General features: G+C 41.6%; 1 long non-coding RNA gene across 1 annotated transcript; it reads left to right on the forward strand.

The window, feature by feature from the left end:
* Positions 1-1,430: 1,430 nt before the first annotated feature.
* On the forward strand, positions 1,431-18,378 carry LOC127034410 (uncharacterized). Its single transcript, XR_007769387.1, has 4 exons — positions 1,431-1,524; positions 4,247-4,355; positions 15,672-15,800; positions 18,279-18,378. It is a non-coding gene; the product is annotated as an uncharacterized LOC127034410 (long non-coding RNA).
* Positions 18,379-19,873: the final 1,495 nt, after the last annotated feature.

A 19,873-nucleotide genomic window follows, 5' to 3' on the forward strand; every position in this document is an offset into this window, starting at 1 on the left:
TGCTATGGACTATGGCACAGCACCATGAAATGTCCTTGAGTTTATCTCCTCCAGCCCCCCACAGTCCCCGTATTCATGCTATATTAAGCTAAAATAATATTGCTGGTAAAGCATTCTTTTAAAGAAAAATGCTTACTGAAAAGAAATGCTTAATGGATGCAGATAACAGGACAGTGTCTATATCTTTATCTTTGACCTATATGTAAAACAGTATTTTTTTCTTTTTCTGTGGAAATATTGAGCAGTAAGTAAATTGCATTGTTCCTGCACTGCAGTAGGACTACTGCACTATTCTTGGAAATCTGGCTTACCATTTACCATTTTACGGTGATGTGGACTTTTATTCAAAAATAGAAGATGTGATTCTGCAAACTCTTATACAAGTAGTCTTTACTCACAAGAGTAATCCCAGTGAGGTTAATGAGCAGTCTACTCATATGAGTAAGCATTTGCAGGATCAGAGGCATAGACTATTTTGTGGTAATAAACATCTTTCCTCTCTGACAAAGTCATGCTCTGAATATTAGTGATAAGTAATAAAAAAAAGTTTTCTTGCTACTATGTTAAAGTGTTTTTTTGGAGGCAGAGGAATTTATAACAGCATTAAGCAGAGTTTTAGAGTAAATGGGTGCAAATGCAAATGGTGATCTTTCTAAAAGTAGCATATTTCAGTTTGCAACATCCTCATGAATTTGCCACGTAATGCAAATACTGGGTGTTGAGATAGCCGAAGCTCATATGTCTCCTATTTGTATTATACTCTGAAGCCGAGTAGTCACATTTATAAAGCAACGTAACTATTAAGATGTATTTATTATGGAGTGACGCTAGCTGCTCCATAATTTGATGTTGAAACTAGTTTCCTGTGGTATGACCAATTTTCAAGGGACTTCCTCCATCCCCAACTTCCCCCAAAATAAATCAATTGCCCTGAAGTTTAACATGGCATCACACCCCAGGACATAGTCTTGCTTGAAGTTTGGAGAAAAATCAGAAAAGACCTTAAAATGAGGGTGTTTAGACATGCCCCTTATATCTCTTGCATATACAAGGCTGCAATCTTCCAAGTGACTGAGCAGGGATCTGCCCTGGTGGAGGCATTTGTAAGAATGTAGCCTCATAGTGGAGGGGGTCAAAAAAGAGACTCATTAGTGAGGGGATCAGGGCTGCCCAGATGGGGGGGGGGCAAGTGGAGCAATTTGCCCCAGGTCCTGGGCTCCGCAGGGGCCCCCACGAGAATGGCTGAGGCTCCCTCCCCAGCCCCACCGGATCCCTTCTCCGCCCCTCTCACGAAGCCTCAGTGCATCCAGCAGCATCCCTGGATAGTGCTGCAGCATGGCTCCGACAGGGACCCTGAGCTCCGCCCGGCTCAGAGCCGCGTGATAAGGGCGTGGGGCTGCGAGCTCCAGGCTGAGCTCTCCCTCCGCTCCCTTACCAAGCGGCTCTGAGCAGGGCGGAGCTCAGGCCCCGCTGGAGCCACACTGCAGCTGTCGAGGGAAGCGCCTGGATGCACTGAGGCTCCGGGTGAGAGGGGGACCAGGGGTAAGGGGCCGGGGCCGTGGGATTTGGCTGGCTAAGGGACAGGGAGTCCCGAGGACAGTCAGGGGGCAGAGGTTGGGGGTGGTCGTGGTCAGAGGACAGGAAATGGAGGGTTGCATTTTGGGCATTCCAGGGGTCTGTCAGGACTCAGCGGGGGGTGAATAGGGGTCGGGGCAGTCAGGGGACAGGGAGCAGGGGTGGGGTCCTGGGGTGGTGTGAGGGGTGTGGGTCTCTGATGGATGGTGAGGGAACAAGGAGCAGGATGGGTCAGGGATTCTGAGGGGGGTGGGCGGTTGGGGGGCAGGAAGTGGGTGGATGGGGGTCGGATAGGGGGCAGGGCTAGGCTGTTTGGGAGGCACAGCCTTCCCTACCCTAAAGTTCATTCAGCAGTTTGAGGCTTGCAGAAAAGCCAAGCTGTTAGGTTTTCCATTAGGGCTACCATCCCTTTCACTTCTCAAATGCCAAATTATAGTCTATATTTAATTTCAGTGCCATAGGGAGATTCATGTCAGGTGAGGGTAGCTTCATTAAAAATTAGCCACTGGGAGAGGGATCACATGAGAAGAGCAATATCCTTCCCAGCCCTACCAAGGGAGACCCCCACCTCCCCTGCAATCCCTGAGGCTTCGGAAGGGTTAATTCAATGGTTCTCAAACTTTTATACTGGTGACCCCTTTCACATAGCAAACCTCTGAGTGCGACCCCCCCTTATAAATTAAAAACACCTTTTTATATATTTAACACTATTATAAATGCTGGAGGCAAAGCGGGGTTTGAGGTGGAGGCTGACAGATCACGACCCCAGTAATAACCTCATGACCCCCTGAGGGGTCTTGACCCCCAGTTTGAGAACCCCTGGGTTAATTTAATTTTAGCACTCTGTGTCCATTCACATGCATGTGCTATTTTGAGCATTTCAGTTTTCACAGCATAGGCTCATCCCAGATTCTGGAACAAGCTCAAATGCTCAGTTCGTGGAGTATATACATAAGCTATACAAAAGACAAACCCACAGTAACCATCTCCAGTTTGTGAGGGACCTCATGGAGCCAGTCTCTAGGAAACAGAAAAATGGATGGAGGTTAAGTCCATTAATCGCTGTTAGCCAGGACAGGTAAGGAATGGTGTCCCTAGCCTCTGTTTGTCAGAGGGTAGAGATGGATGGCAGGAGAGAGATCACTTGATCATTACCTGTTAGGTTCACTCCCTCTGGGGCACTTGGCATTGGCCATTGTCGATAGACAGGATACTGGGCTGGGTGGACCTTTGATTTGACTAAGTATAGCTGTTCTTATGTTCTAACCTAAATGAACCCAAAGTTATGGAGACAGATATGAGTCAAGGAAGCCAGCAGAATATCAGAAACCTGGAAAAATCTCTGACTGGATGGGCTCAGACATTTGGTCACAAGCTGAGGTGGTTCAAAAGTTTTGGATTTTTTTTAAGCAGAATTTTTTTATTGCTTCTTTAAACAATCAAACACAGCACACACACTTCTGAAACCTCAAACCATATTCAGGTTTTGGCAGACTAAATTTCAGCTTTTCAATTAAAAAAACCACAACAAATTTTGTAGGAAAGCAGACATTGTCTGTGATTTTTTTTTCTGCTTTTTAAAAACCCCTAGTTTTCGATCCAGAAAAAGTTTTGACAGAAAATATTTGTCCAACCCTTTTAATGAGCTTTAGTGCCTTTTAGCACTAGCTGATGCTGAGAACCAGTGATACCTTGTAAAGAAGTTTTCTTAAAACTGGGTTTGTGCCAAGATGCAGAAGGTTTATTTTTCCCCAGGGCCGCCTGTGGATGAGGAGCAAGTGGGGCAATTTGTGCCGGACCCCCATAAGAATATAATATTGTATCGTATTGCAATTTTTTTTGTGGAAGGGGCCCCTGAAATTGCTTTGCCCCAGGCCCCCTGAATCTCTGGGCAGCCCTGGATGGGATATAAAAGGGAGGCAGTGGAAGTGGCCTAAGGGAAGCCCCATCAGGGGAGCTGGGCTGGGTGGTAGTGAGCAATGAAGGATTATATGGCAAAGGTTCATTTCAGATTCTCCACTTAAAAATACAAGTTAAGTGCAATTTTTCAGGGGTAGGAGTACTCAGGGTTCTTTTGAACACACACTTTCAACCTTAACTTTTAAAAGGAAATAGGTTTTTGTTTGGGAACATTCCAGGTTGTAGGGTTTGTAGAAGCAGGTAGACATTCACAGGTCTCTCTCAGTGCTATAAAACCCAGTTGTGCCTTCAGATACAGCCAAGGCACTTGCTTTACATTCAGGAGGATTGCACAGGGAGTAAAAGCAAAGGTAGAATTTTGCCCACACTAAATTAACTCTAGAATTTTTCATATATACTTAACCAAATTCTGCCTCACTTTGCCCCATGGAAAACCAGTGAAGTCAGGGTTGTGCTATACATTGCTCAACTGTATAAAATATTATTTTGAAAACAATTATGTATTTTTAAGCAAGGACTTTAATACTAGGGGGAAAAAAATCTTTAAAATAACCTTTTAAACTGCAATCAGCTTGTATTCCATGAGCATTGTGTAAATTCATTTTATCGCTGTTAATCAGAGACAAAACTATTGCTAGACAAAGGTTTTGTTCCTCCTCTTATTTGATTCTCTAGAGTCCAGTCCTGCAGTCTCCATGCAGGCAAGCCTCATGTGGGATTCAATAAGGGTTTATCTGTGTAACAATTGCAGGATCTAGCCCACAGTGAACATATTTTTTTTCGGCATTTGTGGCATCATAAATGTTTCCATGGAAGCAGACTGTCAAACACAAGATGACGGCCTCTGTGGAGGATCAAAGGTAAGGGAAAGCTTACTTATAAAGAAAACTCACATCCAGCCCCAAATACGTTCAACAATACTCACATCCAGCCCCAAATACGTTCAAATGGTAGCACTAGCAAAAAAAGCAGACTCTTTTGGGGGGGGAGGGGGTTAGAGTAAATTATATTTTGTGCAGATTATTTTTTAAAGTCTCTCTTTTTTGTGTGAAAGTTCCTTTATTATGAAGGTGTTATTATATTTGGCCTGAAGACAAAAGAGACAGCCTTATCACGAAGCTACGTAAGCCTTATATAACTCCATTTCACCTAAATATCTCACAGTCTCTTGTCATATCACCCTCTTTGATCTGTCAATGATTCCACCCTCTGTATTCCTTTCATCTAGCTCTCTTACAATGTTGTCCATGCCTTTTGCCATGACAACCTCTACACATGGAGAGTGAAAGTCTGATCCCAATGAAGTCAATGAGAATTTTACCATTGACTTCAATGGGATTGTGATTTCACCTAGTATGCCCCTTGCAATGCTAATTCATCACACCACTACACTTTCCTATTTCCATTTTTTAAGATCACTTCCTCCACAGAGATTTCCTTCTCTAAGAAATGTACATGGCTTAAACTGAGTGCAGTCTCATTGCTGAAATCCTTGTCCTTCCAGTTTGGAAGCCCGATTTGTGGCTTCACGTCTAAAAGTAGATTGTAAGCAAGGACTAAGTCAAATTCTCTGTTGGTGAAAATTATTGCATTGCCATTGATGTCAGTGGAGCTGTGCCAGTTCACACCAAAGATTTGGCACCAGGTCATTCTACAAGTGGTGTCAAACACCTCACCTACTTTTGGATCTGTAAAAATATACTATCCTTACTCAGGCAAAAATTCAAAGTACAGACTCCAGGATCAGACCTATAGTGTATGTCATCCCAGACAGTATACAAAACATGGCACTAGTTAAATCGTTTAAAATCAATAAAGCTTACTAGTCTCAAGAAACCTGTATTTCTTCACACACACATAAACACACACAAAATATTCTTAACTAGCTACATAGTAGTGTGTGTCTATATTTAGATCACCAGACACGTTATAATTATAGACCCAACATGGAAGTATGTGAGTATATGTAGCTTATTGGAAATATATGACTACAGTTGCCTTGGCTTAAGCTATTAATTTTGGATCTGGAAATGTGTACATGTTCAAAATTACAAGGAATGTTTGGTTCTGCAGTTCTGGCCCCATCTAGATTTAAATGTAAAGGGTCTGATCCTCCATTGCTCTACATCTTGTGTCTATCACTTACACCAGTGCAAAGTGAATGCAAAATGCTAATAAAATCAGCACAGTAGTGTTCTATAGTCACTTGAGTGACTATGCAAGGTGCAGGGCAATGAAAAAAAAATCAGACTCCAAGTGAAGATCTGATCCTCATCTCACTTACACCAGTTTAAATCAAGAGTAACTCCATTGAAGCCGTCAGCTACATCAGTATAAGGGAGAGGAGAATGAAGTCCTGACTGCCAACTGATTGTTAAAGTATACTGTTAATTAAGGTGTTATCACAGATCATTTATACATATTGTCTGGTATTCTGTTACGGCTATCCATGACATTTCACAAAGTTGTACCTGGTGCTGGTGAAAAATTCCTCTCTGATCCATAGACTGATCAGCTTGATATCTCAAGTGTGAGCTTTGATTACCTCTCTCTTACAGGGTAACCCATTTTAATTTTAGGGAAGTTATGCATATTTTCACAAAGATGTGACAATTTTAGAATGACTCATTGCCAGTCATGTTAATTTTATCTTGGATTCTAAAAAGAAAGCCCTTCCTATTGTCAGGAATTTCTATTGCCGATTCCAGTATTATATTTCTGTGAATCAATTCAATTAAGAGGACTTAAAAGGTTACTGTTCACGTTACTCCAAATCCTGGGCAAGAAATTTAACCTATCTTTAGTAGAAAAATTAGGAACTCAAATTGGACTAACTGAAAGACTCCTGAAGCATAAAAGTCCTCTGTTCTCTTCACAAAAGAAATCTGAATCCATCATAATATTATGGTTGCATTTGATTACCCTACTGCTGACCTGGCCAACTTTGCAAAAAAAATTATCATAATTTTAAAAAGTCATCCACAATAAAATGATGCTATATATGAAGCGTTTTAAGTACTGAGTGTAATTTAGAAGACTATATTAGGATTTTTTCCCCTTTCATCTTCTCTTTTGTGGTGTAATTGAAAGATAAACAATTTCATGAAAATTTAATGTATGCAAGCCAAGTTTCCCTCACCCGCACCCCTCTGCTCTTTGAAGCGCCTACACACCTAGCTGTGTGTGTTTTCTGATATTTATCATTAGGAATTATGAAAGTGAACAAGATTTAGGCCAAATATATACATGGATTTCTGATCTTGTTCTAGAGTGCTATACTTATTCAATATGTAATGTAACATTCAATCTTAATGGTCAGTGAAACTGTCTTACTTTTAAACAGCAGCTGACTGCAAGAGTAATTATAGTAGGGGACTGGCTAAGCCAATATATACGACATTTCTGAAATACAGGGTAACATTTTTTTTTCCTTCATGCACATGCATTTGTTTAAAGTCCTGAACTGGCATATAATTTATAACTTGGCTAAATTCAATACCTGTCTTTGTATCCAAATGTTATATAGTTTAAATATGTCTCTTTAAATACAGAGTTTACATTCAGTACAATTAAAACTTACACATTAGGGGCACAATTCAGATCGGCTGCAAGTAGGAGCAGCTCCAGCTTAGGGTGAGATCCTTGAGGTTTTATCAAGAATGAAGATGGTTTTAATGCAGTCATGGTTCTTGAATTGAGACCAAGTCAGGGGATGTTTAATTTATGGGCCTTTTTATAGCAAGTACAAATGTTAAGGACAAATACTCTTTTTAGCTGCCACATCCCACTCCCCCATTCTCCTGTAACTGAAAGGGAGAAAGTCTGTACTGTGCTTCTGAAAGTTGTTGGTTCAAACACTGCAGAGAGAAATTATTTCTATCCCTTCATGAGTTATTTTTTTTCCTCTTCTCACTTATTTTGGAGGGGAATAATCAAAAATATACACACATGCACACAAAGTTAACACGGGACCTTGGACTGATTATCAGTAACTTGTTTCCTTTTGCTGTTTACCACAGCGGGAACAAAAAAGAATGCACTGAATAGCTGACAAAAATGTGGCATTTTTAATAGGCTATGAGTTAGTCTGGCTGGTGGAGGGGAAGTTATATTTATTCCTCAATGAGCTGTAGATTAATTTTACTAATAGCTTTGTGCAGGCTCCATTTTCTGGTCCATTCTGCTTTGTGTGGCTGTGTGAAAAAAGTCTCACCAAATGCCTTGTGACAGACCCAGTCATTCTGTTTTAAAAACCAGAAGGGAGATGACCTTGATGCTCCCCAGATGATAAAGGTCTCCAGGCTTGCAGTTTAGTGCACCCTTCTGCTTCCTCATGAAGCTGTAATGTCCAATGAAGGGCCTGGCGAGATCTTTCATCAGCTCACCCCTCCACAGGGGAGAGAGTAGCCTAGAGAACATCAACAGGGAGTCATGAGAGCTGAGCCAATTACCAATACTGCCCTGCTCTAGACTGCACCATGCCAAAGCAGCTCACAGCACTTCACTGAGGGTGCCGGGTCAAAATTATTTGTTTTCCTCATCTGTAAATGGGGCTAACAAGGAGGAAAAGGTACTTGTTCAAAACTGCACAGTGAAGAGCAGCAGAGGCTGGAATAGAATCCGAGAGCACCAATTCCCAGGCCCCTTCTCTAATGACTAGACTGCCCTCTCTATCACAATCAACAACATGTGAAGGGAATAACTGAAACAAGCTGGAGCCCTTCATGTCCCACATAACCCCATAAATGCAGATGCACCACCGCTGGTATGTAAGCATCTCTTGCTCAGCTGGTGCCTAGCAGTCCTGTAACTTTCTGGCCTCAGGAAGCAGACAATCTAGATGAGTGGTGAGGACTCGCTGTAGAACAGAGGATGAGACAGGATCAATGAGAGATCACCAAAAGAATGGTGATGGGGAGCAGTGAGGGAATCGTCGAGAAGAGCGGCAAGCTGGAGGATTAAAGCATTTTTGTGGGATGCTCAGAGGATTGATGAGGGAAGAGAGGAGCTGCAAGAGGGTTACTAAGGTGGCAGTAAAGCTTGCTTGTGGTTATTTGAGAGCTGTCTCTTGTGATTTGTTCCCCAGCCCCAGGAGCTACATGGATGGGCTTCTTTGCTGAAACAGACTCCCAGCTTCAGCTCGGCTCTGTGTGCGACTTGTTAGAGCTCCATAGGTCTCAGTATCTGACCTTTCCATCAAAATTTTGATTCAATTTTCTGCCAAAAGTTGGAGAATTTCTACTGGCTACAGCATTCACATCAGAAGAGAAACTTTAGTTGTCTCTTTACCATCAATGTCCCTGTGTCCCTAGGCTAGGGTGACCAGACAGCAAGTGTGAAAAATCAGGACAGGGGGTTGGGGGTAATAGGTGCCTATATAAGACAAAGTCCCAATATCAAGACTGTCCCTATAAAATCAGGACATCTGGTCACCCTACCCTAGGCACGCGTCCTGCAGTGAGCTCCAGGAAGGCAGATTCCTGAGCCTGCACAGAACTATTTGTATGAAAGGGGCATTAGTCATCCATAGGACACTGAGGAATAAATCAGCAAAGAATCCTGTGGCACCTTATAGACTAACAGATGTTTTGGAGCATGAGCTTTCTGCATGCATCTGAGGAAGTGGGTATTCACCCACGAAAGCTCATGCTCCAAAACGTCTGTTAGTCTATAAGGTGCCACAGGATTCTTTGCTGCTTTTACAGATCCAGACTAACACGGCTACCCCTCCGATACTTGAGCAATAAATATAAACCTCCCATCCCCCAGCAACACTAACTTGTAGCCTTTTAAAAATGAGACATTTGATCAGTTATTCAGTGCAGCATATAATATATTTGGAAAAGAACAACAGGAAAGAAGCAAAATTACTGACAATAACTTGAGGGCCCCATCACTAACTCATATAACTAACTATTTTTTTCCCTGCACCCACATGGGTCTTTAACAGTGGGTGACCCCACAGCCTTCAGACCTCTTCCACATTAGCTGTAGGAGAAAATGGTAGGTGTCAATAGGGAAAGCTTGCTGCTATTCTCTATGTACCATAGCCCATGTGGGGAGACACAATACATACAAGGCTAGTGTGGTTATACAAGTATTTGTAAGACAGCAGGAGGACACTGAGCACCAAGATTCTTTGTTTCTGTTCCTAGCTTTTGGAGCAGATTGTCATTGAACTATACGGGTGCAACTCACATTGAAGGCAATGGTTCACTACAAATGAGAGCACAAGTGCTACCCCGTTTCATTTGTTACATGTAAAAAAAGAAAAATTAGACCACTGAGTCTTTTCAAAGGAAGATACTGCTGCTGAATTTTTATGAACAAATTGAGTTAATTCTCCATATAGCAGAACTCTCCCCACCCCAAGACGCTGTACCTTTTATAAGAGAAGCTAATTGCTATCACTATCTCCTAAGACTTTAAATTATAGGAGAAACTTCTTTCCCTTCAAAGTTTTTAACAAATTCATATTGTACTCTGAACGAGACTTTTTTTTTTAAAGTAGCATCCCTTCACATTTATTGTCCAAAGCACCATGGCATTAGGCTTAAAAGCTAGACAATGGTGCTGTTTTAAAGGCAGTGTACCAAACAAGAACAACAATTAAATTCTGTATGTTTACAAGAGAAAGTCTGCTGTAAATAACCATGTCAAGTAGAACTTGCTGTGGGAAGTTGGGATCAGAATATCGATAGGAACTGACTGCAAAGAGGAGGGAATAGGAGATGAGCAATAACAGACCACAGAAGGCAGAGCTGAGAGGACAAGAGAGAAACCTAGATAAAGTTGAGGTCTGGAATAAAGATTGAGAGACAGGGGAAGAGTAATACTAGTAGTCTGGGAAGACAGAAATGATGGGCGGTAAGGAATGGATCATGCAAATGACATTTACTTCTGTTATTCTAAATCTCCTCTAAGATTTTGGTTTCAACCTTTTTAAATGTGATGTTTCCCTTTGTATTTCCTCATTCAAAGTGATTGCTTAGTTTTGCAAGGACCAAATCTGGAATACCCAAACAAAATGAAAGAATTTGAAATTCAGGCAGGTCTTTCATCCTGAAAAGAGGGGGAAAAAATAAGTTCCCTGCAGGTTACCATTTAGGGTATGTCTATGGTGCAATTAAACAGCCGCAGCTGGCCTATGTCAGTAACTTGGGCTTGCAGGATTTGGGCTAAGAGACTGTATAATTGCGGTGTAGACAGTCAGGCTCAGACTGGAACCTGAACTCTGGGACCCTCTCCCCTTCCATGGTTCCAGAGCCAGGCTCCAGCCCAAGCCCAAATATCTACACAGCAGCTAAACAGCCCCTTAGCCCAAGGCCTGCAAGCCTGAGGCAGCTGACACAGGCCAGCCTCAGCTGTTTAATTGTGCTGCAGATATACCCTTGGAAGACTTAAAAATACCTCAAGGTCCTGTCTGCTCTTGTTGTATATACCTTAAAGATAACATATCCTCTTTCTACTTTTTTTTCCCCTCTTGCCACTCTACCAGTGTTGTGAAGCATTCTGAGTGCTGGCTAGCTCCTAAACTCCACCCAAGAAATTATGGTGGTGTATATAGTGTGTGAAGCCCTGAGGTCTTTGGGGATGAAAAGTAATATCGCTGTAAAAATAGCATCCCCTTCCTTATCATCCCAAGCCTTTGATGCTCTTTTCTCTCTTTCAAGTGTCCTGCCATTTGTTTTCCCTTCCACCAGTATCATTCTTTGGATAGTTAACGTAACAGCCCCTCAGTGATGGATGATAGCCTACAGTTAATAAACAAACTATAAAGTAAAAGGAGATAAACAGTGCCAAGAATTTCAGTTTCCCTTCCCAAGATGTTTAGAAATATTATAATAAATAAAAAATAAGTTAATAGTAATATATATTATATGTTTTGTCAGTTGTGCCATTTATTATAATAAAATTATGCTCTTATTTATGCTTGTAAAGATTTTTATGGTTTAAAAGCTGCAATTCTATTCACAGTCTCATACAAGCAGATAAAAAGGTCTCGTCATGTGAAAGAACTGACCATAACTTATTCCATTGTCGGGGGCCTGGCATTAGGAGTTGAGAAAAATCAATTATAGTCACCATCAAACAATCCTACAAGGTCTCTTATCCATTGTCCTGCTGCAACCTTGACATATTAGTATGTTAAAACAGCAATCATTAACTGTAATTTCATAGGTACATCTTTCTTTTGATCTGTATGAAGCATGGAAGTAAGCTGAACCAGGAGAAGTCACTACAAATCTTGCAATAGTACCAATACATCACTGAATGAAAGTTATTAGCTTTAGTTAGCAAATGACAAGATTGGTGTATTGAGGATATCCTCATAAGAGAGCAAGGAAAAATGGTGTCGGGAAGCTAAATGATCACTCCCATAAACATCGGAGACAAGATTTTAGAGGAACTTGCGATTTTGGGTGCCCAACATGAGATATCAAATTAGGGACCAGCTTTCCTGCACGGGTGCTCAGCACTTTCTGGATGTCAGGCCCTTTAAGATGTTTCTCATCATTTATGAAAATCTTGGCTTTCATGTGATAGTAATTAGGACTCCTGGCTAACAAGAGTAAATTTTTATTAACCATTTGGTAGTTCAGAGCCAGATATTGCTAGTAAATGAGAGGACAGATGATGTGTTAAATTAGAGTGGTGATGAAGGAACATACAATAGCAGGAATCAGGGTTATTCCTCTTCCTCTCCTCCTTCACAAGCTGTTCATTTTCTCTCATTTTTATTGTTATTTTGATATTTTCATAGACATTTGCACCAAGTTTACACCCTCTAGAACCCCATCCACTGCAATAATTCATGCCATTACACTTGTAAGTTCCGTTGCAGACTGTCCTCTTGCGTTGTTGCACATAATATTTACATTCTTCTGGTGCCTTTATATGCAAATTGGAACCCTCTTGTCCTCGTTATAGTACACATGCATTATCAGGAACACTCCTTGTCCTGAAGATTTATAATCTGATGAGTGTTCTGTATGTTCATAAAGAACATTCCAGTGTATGGGTATGGTATGAGCCAACAACATCCTTATTAATAAAAATGGATTTATTTTGTTTTAGCACAAATAATTTAAGAAGTCAGTGGCATTTCAAACACCACATTCAACTATAAATATCAGCCTGTGTACATAGTTTGAGGTCAATCCCACAGAACACATCTTCCAAAGAAGACAAGATTCTGAAAGAACAGGGGACTTGAAAAAGAGAGGTCATTCCTCCACTGTAAATATTTAATTTTTGTTCACACTGTTCTAAATGGGAATTCCTGGTTGCTGATAACTTTGAAAGATCTGGTCACAAGTCTAGCTGGAAAGCAAACATTCTCTTTTGGGAAAAAATCAGAGGTTCCAATCTTCTTTTTCAAGCCACATTGGAACAAAAACTTGATCTTTCCAGCACACACACAACTAACTAATTGCTCAGTGCCTAGGCTCTCACTTGAGATGAGAGAGACCAAGGTTCAAATCCCTGCTCTTCTTGATTCGGAGCAGGGACTTGAATCAGACATCCCTGGTGAGTAACCTAACTACTCACCTCAATCTCTCTCTGATCAGAAATTCCACCCTGGACTTGAGAAAGTTTCACAGAAATCACAAAAAGTCTCAGTTTTGACCAATGGGGATTTTCCAATAAGGAAACATTTTGTCAGAAGTCTGGACTACAGCTACTGGCCTCTTCAGTCAGGTGACTAAGGCACAGCTGGCAATGTGCAAAATTTGCCCCAATTGTGAATGCTGAAGTCTTTTCCCAAAAAAATATGAAATAAAATAAAAAAATCTGGCCCAATATTGAATACTCATTTGGTCAATAGATAATGATGGAAAAGCTAGATATTTGTCAGAACCTTTCATAATTCCTCCTTCTGCTACAAGACCACTACATATGATATTGTCTTCATGATCAATGTGATCGCTTTTACATTTCATCCATTAAATATTCATCCATCACTTCCTCTCAAAACTAGTTCTTTGCAACACACCACTCAAAGTTCATGATAAGTTCATAAATTCATTGTTCCCTCAGACTTGTAAATGATAAGTGCCTAGTGGGGGAATGACGTCTGAGGTGATGTTCCCCAGATCTCCTGTTTTTCCTTTATGTTGCCTTCTTGAAGAAAAGTGTGTTCTGTGGAAGACCTAAGAAAGACCACCTATGTTATTGCAAACATGAGTACTTGTAGCATCGGACACCTTATAAAAGTGTCAGATGAGCCACTTGTTAAGACTCTAGCCCTTGAATTACTGCAATTCAGATTATTAAAGGCATTTCTTTGTTCCACAAGTTACAGACAGGAAATAATGACAGTTAAGAAGGTGACTCCAACCTGTGCAGAGATCAATCAAAATTCCCAAGTGGCATATGTGGGTGTTGTGCAATATACAATTATCTTAACTAAGTCCATACTACAGAATGAAGTCTGGATAAACCTTCCCAAAATATCCAGGACACCTATAAACTCATGTCACATTAATGGGCTGTTTCTGTGCTCCTTTGAATTCCAAACTAATGTGTGCATGTTTTTATTCTGAAACTGTTATTAATATGTCTGTTAATGTTTGACTATCTTATTTTACATGGAAATTAGCAGTTCATATTCTGTGCAATGACATATACCCTGGCCTCAAACTCTGGAGCGGAAGGATACAAGAAGAGCAGCAGCAAGATGCAATGATAACAGGACCTCCAGCACTTTGTTTATTTGAACTTCCTTCCAGACATCTGTGTCTTGTCTTTATGGAGTGGAAATAGTCTTTTTTCACCCTTCACGAGCTAGAGACAATGTTGCAAACACATGTTCTCTTTTAAAAATATTCCATTGATTCTTGATTCAGAGAGTCACTTTAGAACCAGTCCCCTGACTGAAATATTAGCACGCAGTGCATTTTCAGTACTCTTGAAATAACATTTTGTAGAACTATAATAGCATGGCATAATGATGTGCACAATAGCTAGTGCCAACTGGCTTGATTTTAAAACTTGAATTCGAATTTCCTTGATGCAAATACCTTTTCTTTGTGATATGTAATCTTGTCTCCCACTCCCCTAAAAAATAAGCAGCAACCTGCAAACATTTTTCATCCCCATCAGAGCTTCACCTCCCTTCTTTCACGCATAAAACAGCACTGATTCAGTAACTAGACATATAAACTATTTTCTCCCTAAATAAGCATACAAGGTTCAATTTCTAGTGTGCCTTGCAAAGACTGCATTACTTTTAGTTTGTCTAATAGAATGACAAACAGCAAAGTAAAAATGAAGTTTTTATGTAAATACTTTTTATTAAGATTTTTCTGTTTAGAAACCCATCAGGATGCCTGTTTAATAACAACAAATCATTATAGCATCTTTTTATTTCTACATGCTCAGTTTGTGACTTTGACATGCAATGTCTAACACAGTCTCATTGTTAGGACTTCAATTTTCATGAGCATGTAACAACGTGTGTAATTTAACTGAACCAGCATTGTGTTGACAATTTTTTTTAAATGATATAGGGATTTTATGTTCTCACTGCAAAACTGGTCTGCTTAAAGTACTCCATTAATATTCACAACATCACTATGGAAGAAGAGAGAATCACTCTCATATTTTTAGAACACGCTCTTTTTCTTTGGAATTTCATGGAAAAACTCCTGCTGGCATGAGTTAAATCTCCATTTCTACTGATATATGAACCCTGGTTAGAAACAATTTTATTTTTACATTTTGTAGAATTATAAGCTATAATTACTTAACAACCTTCAATAAATAGGCTTAATTGCAGAGAGTAAGAAGAAATCAAGAGCATATTATTTACCAAGCAGTTCAGCAATAAATGTAGATAACAGAGGATTCTGCTAATACTCATGATTATGACTCTGCACTATAAAAGAGAATGCTCTTTTAAAGTCAGCACTTTCACTGTGTTGGTGTGCCTATTTTCTGTAAGTAGTGGGCATGCTACAGAGAAAGTGGTGGTGAACAAAGAATATTTCTTGGTTTGGGTTTTATCCTATTTAACTGATTAAAAGAAAAATTCATGCTGCTTAGAAGAGGTGAAGCTTTGGCTGGTAGACATATGCATCAGGAGAGCATGGAAGCAGTTTTATCTAATCAGAAATTGGAGGTGGTATTTCTTATCAAAATCGAGGTGACTGATATCTAAAAGTTTCATTTAGGGGCTCTTAGGCCACACTCAACTGGATTAGAGAGATGGCTCAGGTACTGGAGAGAAAGGAGACTTTATGCTTAAGGTACAAGGCAGGAAGCAGAAGATGTGTGCTATCTTCCCAGCTGTGCCACAGAAGGTAGGTGTGCACTTGAACATGCTGGTCAAGATCTGGCATTTCATGGAATATTTAAAATTTCAAGACAAGGTTAGCCCCAAACTTTCAGTTAGTAACCGCTGTGTTTCAAAACTACCTTACAAGGTTCAGCTTGGAAGCCCTATCATACAAACATGTAAAGTAAATCTGTGGGACTCCCCATGACCTTGATCCAAATCTCACTCAAGTCAATGCAAAGACTCCCATTAACTCCAGTGGGAGCTGACTCAGACCCCATGTGGACAATATTGTTCATGTGTGATTTCAGGATCAGGCCCATACAACATAAATTATAAAAAAAGTATGTGTTTTATGGTGTGGCTCTGTTCCTGTGGATTTGTTTGCAGCTATTTTCAAAACACTGGTAATGCAGGAAAATTCAGTTTTACGTGATCTTGTTTCCCACTCCCCTTTTGTACTTGGGTTTAAAAGGAGATTTTAAAATATGGAGTTTCCTGACATAATATGCAGTTTAAAAAGTTGCAAACTAATAATGTCTAAAACACTTCAGGCAACAATATCAGGCTGGATTGTGAAGCTGCAGTAGTCTATAAAGGTGTTCAAAATTAAAATACAAATACGCTGGCACCATGAAAAGTACAGCAAAAAGCATATAGTAGGTGGAAAACTTTATGCAGAACTTGATTCATGATCCTGGCCCACTTTGGAGAACGTTATGAATAGTCAACCAAATATGTTTTACATCCAGGCCTATTTGGTCTCATCCTGGATGTTAGAATCTGTCTTCCCTTCAGATAAACGCAAACGCTAACACAAACCCAGGCCTAGGATGTGTAAAAACAACAACATACTTTATACATGCCTGTGGGGAAATCAAACAGGCCTTTCTTCTTTAATGCTACCATTCTCAATCCTACGTGGTAGAGACTGACAGTTATTCCACAGAAATTAAGCAGGGCATCATACACACTGAAGTACCAGTTTTGTTTGCTACAAGTTTCAATGTGTACTACTTTGATTTTTTTTTTCCGTTTTTATTATTTTGCTGTGGCTAAAACTCAGTTTTCATCTTTGTAATTTGAGTCCAGATGGATTGCAGGCTCAGATAACATAAAACTGGTTAATCGACTTTCATACCATATTTATACTGCAACAGGGAAATTTTACTGTTGTCTGCAGTTTAGTAGTGCATGCTATGGAATACGGCCAGTGTTTTATGTACCCTTAAAATTGTGAACTGTAGTCCTTCTGTTGACAGTGACCCTAAATCTGTTTCACTAACAAAAATTTCTTGCCTGTTCTGAAACAGTAAATATTCAGTTAAATTTCATTCAGAAACAAGTGGCATTATAGTTCACTCATGAAATGTAGATGTTTTTTCTCTCTCTTGCTGTATTTGATACACAGTATCAGAGAGCAACGGTAAAAGTCAACCATTAAACAAAATGTTTGTAATTAATTTGCAATAACATTACTATCACAGTTTTGAATACAAGTTGTCGGCTGTATAAGGTGCCACAAGGTATTTCTGCTACAGAAAGTGCAATATAACTGTTGCTCTAATTAGAATCCTTTGGTATTAGTCCCGCTCTGATTTCTAATGCCTTTCTTTCCTCCAGAGCATTGAAGAGTTTGTATGGAAAAATCCCTCTGAAACTGGTCTCAGTCGGTGTGGTTTATAAATCATTTATTGTCATTCATGGCAACAACTGACTTAGTAATTAAAACCAAATTCAATGGCTTTTCAGAACTGCCCAGATATTGAGATGGCATACAACAATAAGATATTTGACCCACATTAATTACATTTAGCTTGCAATCGACATGTAGTTCATTATTATAGAGAATAGATGTTTGGCCTAGCATAGGGCCAGGAGGCAGGAGATTGGAGCCCCATCCTTGGCTATGCAACTGCCTTGGTGTGTCACTTTGGGAAAGTCACTCAAACCGTTCGGTGCCTGGTTCTGCTCTAAGTTACACTGGTGTAAAATCAAGAGTAACTCTGTCAAAGTCAATGGAGTCAGACCAGCACACATGAGGATAGAACTATGCCCTCTGAGCCTCATTTCCCTTGTATGTGGAATATGACTAACACTGTCTCATAACAGTCTTGTATTACCTTTTTTTGCAAAGCATTTCAGGTCCTTTAAAATGTGTCATATGGTATAATTTACATGTGCATTTTTTTTAAATAAAAAGGAAAGGATTTGAAGGCTTGCTGCAAACAATCAACCATGCTTTGTTTTTCGCTGTCCAAATAAAGTCATGCCACACCTCTTATATAGAGTTGTTCAACAATTGGTTTCCTGCACTAATAATTACCACAAGGAGACCTAAGTGATTTACCATGAAATCACAGTACTCCTCCCATAATTTATATCAGTTAGATATAAAAATGTTCATAAGCAAGGATAGGCCACAGTTTTCAAATTCAGGTGCCTAAAATTGCAGATTTAGGAGCCTAATTGAACAAAGCTAAATTTTAACATTTATCCACAGATACCCATATTGCCTACTGAGAAGCAGCCAGACCAGGAGTCAGCAACCTTTCAGAAGTGGTGTGCTGAGTCTTCATTTATTCCCTTTAATTTAAGGTTTCGCGTGCCGGTAATAAATTTTAACATTTTTTAGAAGGTCTCGCTCTATAGTCTATATATTATATAACTAAACTCAGGAGAGGCGCCAGGGTTTCTGACGCCCTAGGCGGACGGCCATTTCGCCACCCCCCGCAGCCCAGGTGGACCTACCGCAGTCATGCCGGTGGACGGTCCGCTGCTGGAAAGGATCTGGTGGAGCTGCCGCAGTGATGCCAGCGGGCGGTCCGCTGGTCTAAAGGCTCCAGTGGACCTGCCATAGCCATGACTGCAGTAGGTCTGCCGGAGCCTTTAGACCAGCGCACCCTCCGCTGAAATGACTGCGGCAGCTCCACCGGAGCCTTTCCAGCAGCGGACCATCTGCCGGCATGACTGCGGTAGGTCCACTGGACCCGCGTGCCGCCCCCCGGCAAAATAGCGCCCCCCAAAAATTCGGGCGTCCTAGGCCATTGCCTAGGTCGCCTAATGATAGCGTCGGCCCTGACTAAACTATTGCTGTATTGTAAAATAAACAAGGTTTTCAAAATGTTTAAGAAGCTTCATTTAAAATTAAATTAAAATGTTGATCTTATGCCGCCGGCCCGCTCAGCCCACAGCTGGTCTGGGGCTCTGTTCACCTAGGCCGGCAGCAGGCTGAGTGAGGCCTGTGGCTGGAACTCCAGCAGGCAAGGGTCCGGCAGCCAGAACCCCAGACCAGCAGCGGGCTGTGCAGGGCCCACTGCCCCTCAGGAGTTCCATCGGTCGGCTCCTGCCAGCCAGGATCCTGGCTGCTGGCCCCGCTCAGCCGCTGCCAGTCTGGGGTCCCGGCCAAGCCCACATACAGTGGGTACCTACCTTCTCCCTGGTTCTGGCCCATTCTCTTCCTCTGTCTGCACTGAGCTGAGGGCAGGAGTGCACTGAGCACAGGGCTGGGGGTGAAGGGTCTGGCCAGGAGCTAGAATGAGGGAGGGGGCTCAGGGTTGGGGAAGGAGGTTTGGGTGTGGGGCACTTACCTGGGAGCCCCCATTTGGTGCGAGTGCAAGTGGGAATGTGGGTGGGGGGTGCAGGAGCTCCAGTTTTGTGCTCTGAGTGGAGGTGGGGCTGTGGGGGGTGCAAGAGTCAGTGGGTGTGCATGTGAGGGGTGCAAGAGTCAGGGCAGAGGGCTGGGGGCATGCGAGGGGGGTGCAGGTGTCAGGGCAGGGGGTGGGGAGGTCTGGGTATGTGTAGGGGTGCCAGAGTCAGAGCTGGGGTCATGGGGGGGTGAAGGAGTCAAGCAGAGGGCTGAGTGTGTATGAGCGGGGTACAGGGCTCAGGGCAGGGGTCTGGGGGGTGTACGGGGCTGTGTGGCTTGGGGAAGAGGGCTGTGTGTGTGGTGGGGGTCAGGGCTCAGGGCAGAGAGCTGGGGGACGTATGGGGGGATCAGGGCAGGGGGCTGGAAGGGATATTCCCCTATTCCTCACACCCCCTACCCCAAGGCTCTGCCCCTGCTTCTCCTCTGCCTCCACTGGGAGCAGCGAGTAC

This window comes from Gopherus flavomarginatus, chromosome 14, assembly GCF_025201925.1.
Source record: "Gopherus flavomarginatus isolate rGopFla2 chromosome 14, rGopFla2.mat.asm, whole genome shotgun sequence".
NCBI classification, from domain to species: Eukaryota; Metazoa; Chordata; order Testudines; family Testudinidae; genus Gopherus; species Gopherus flavomarginatus.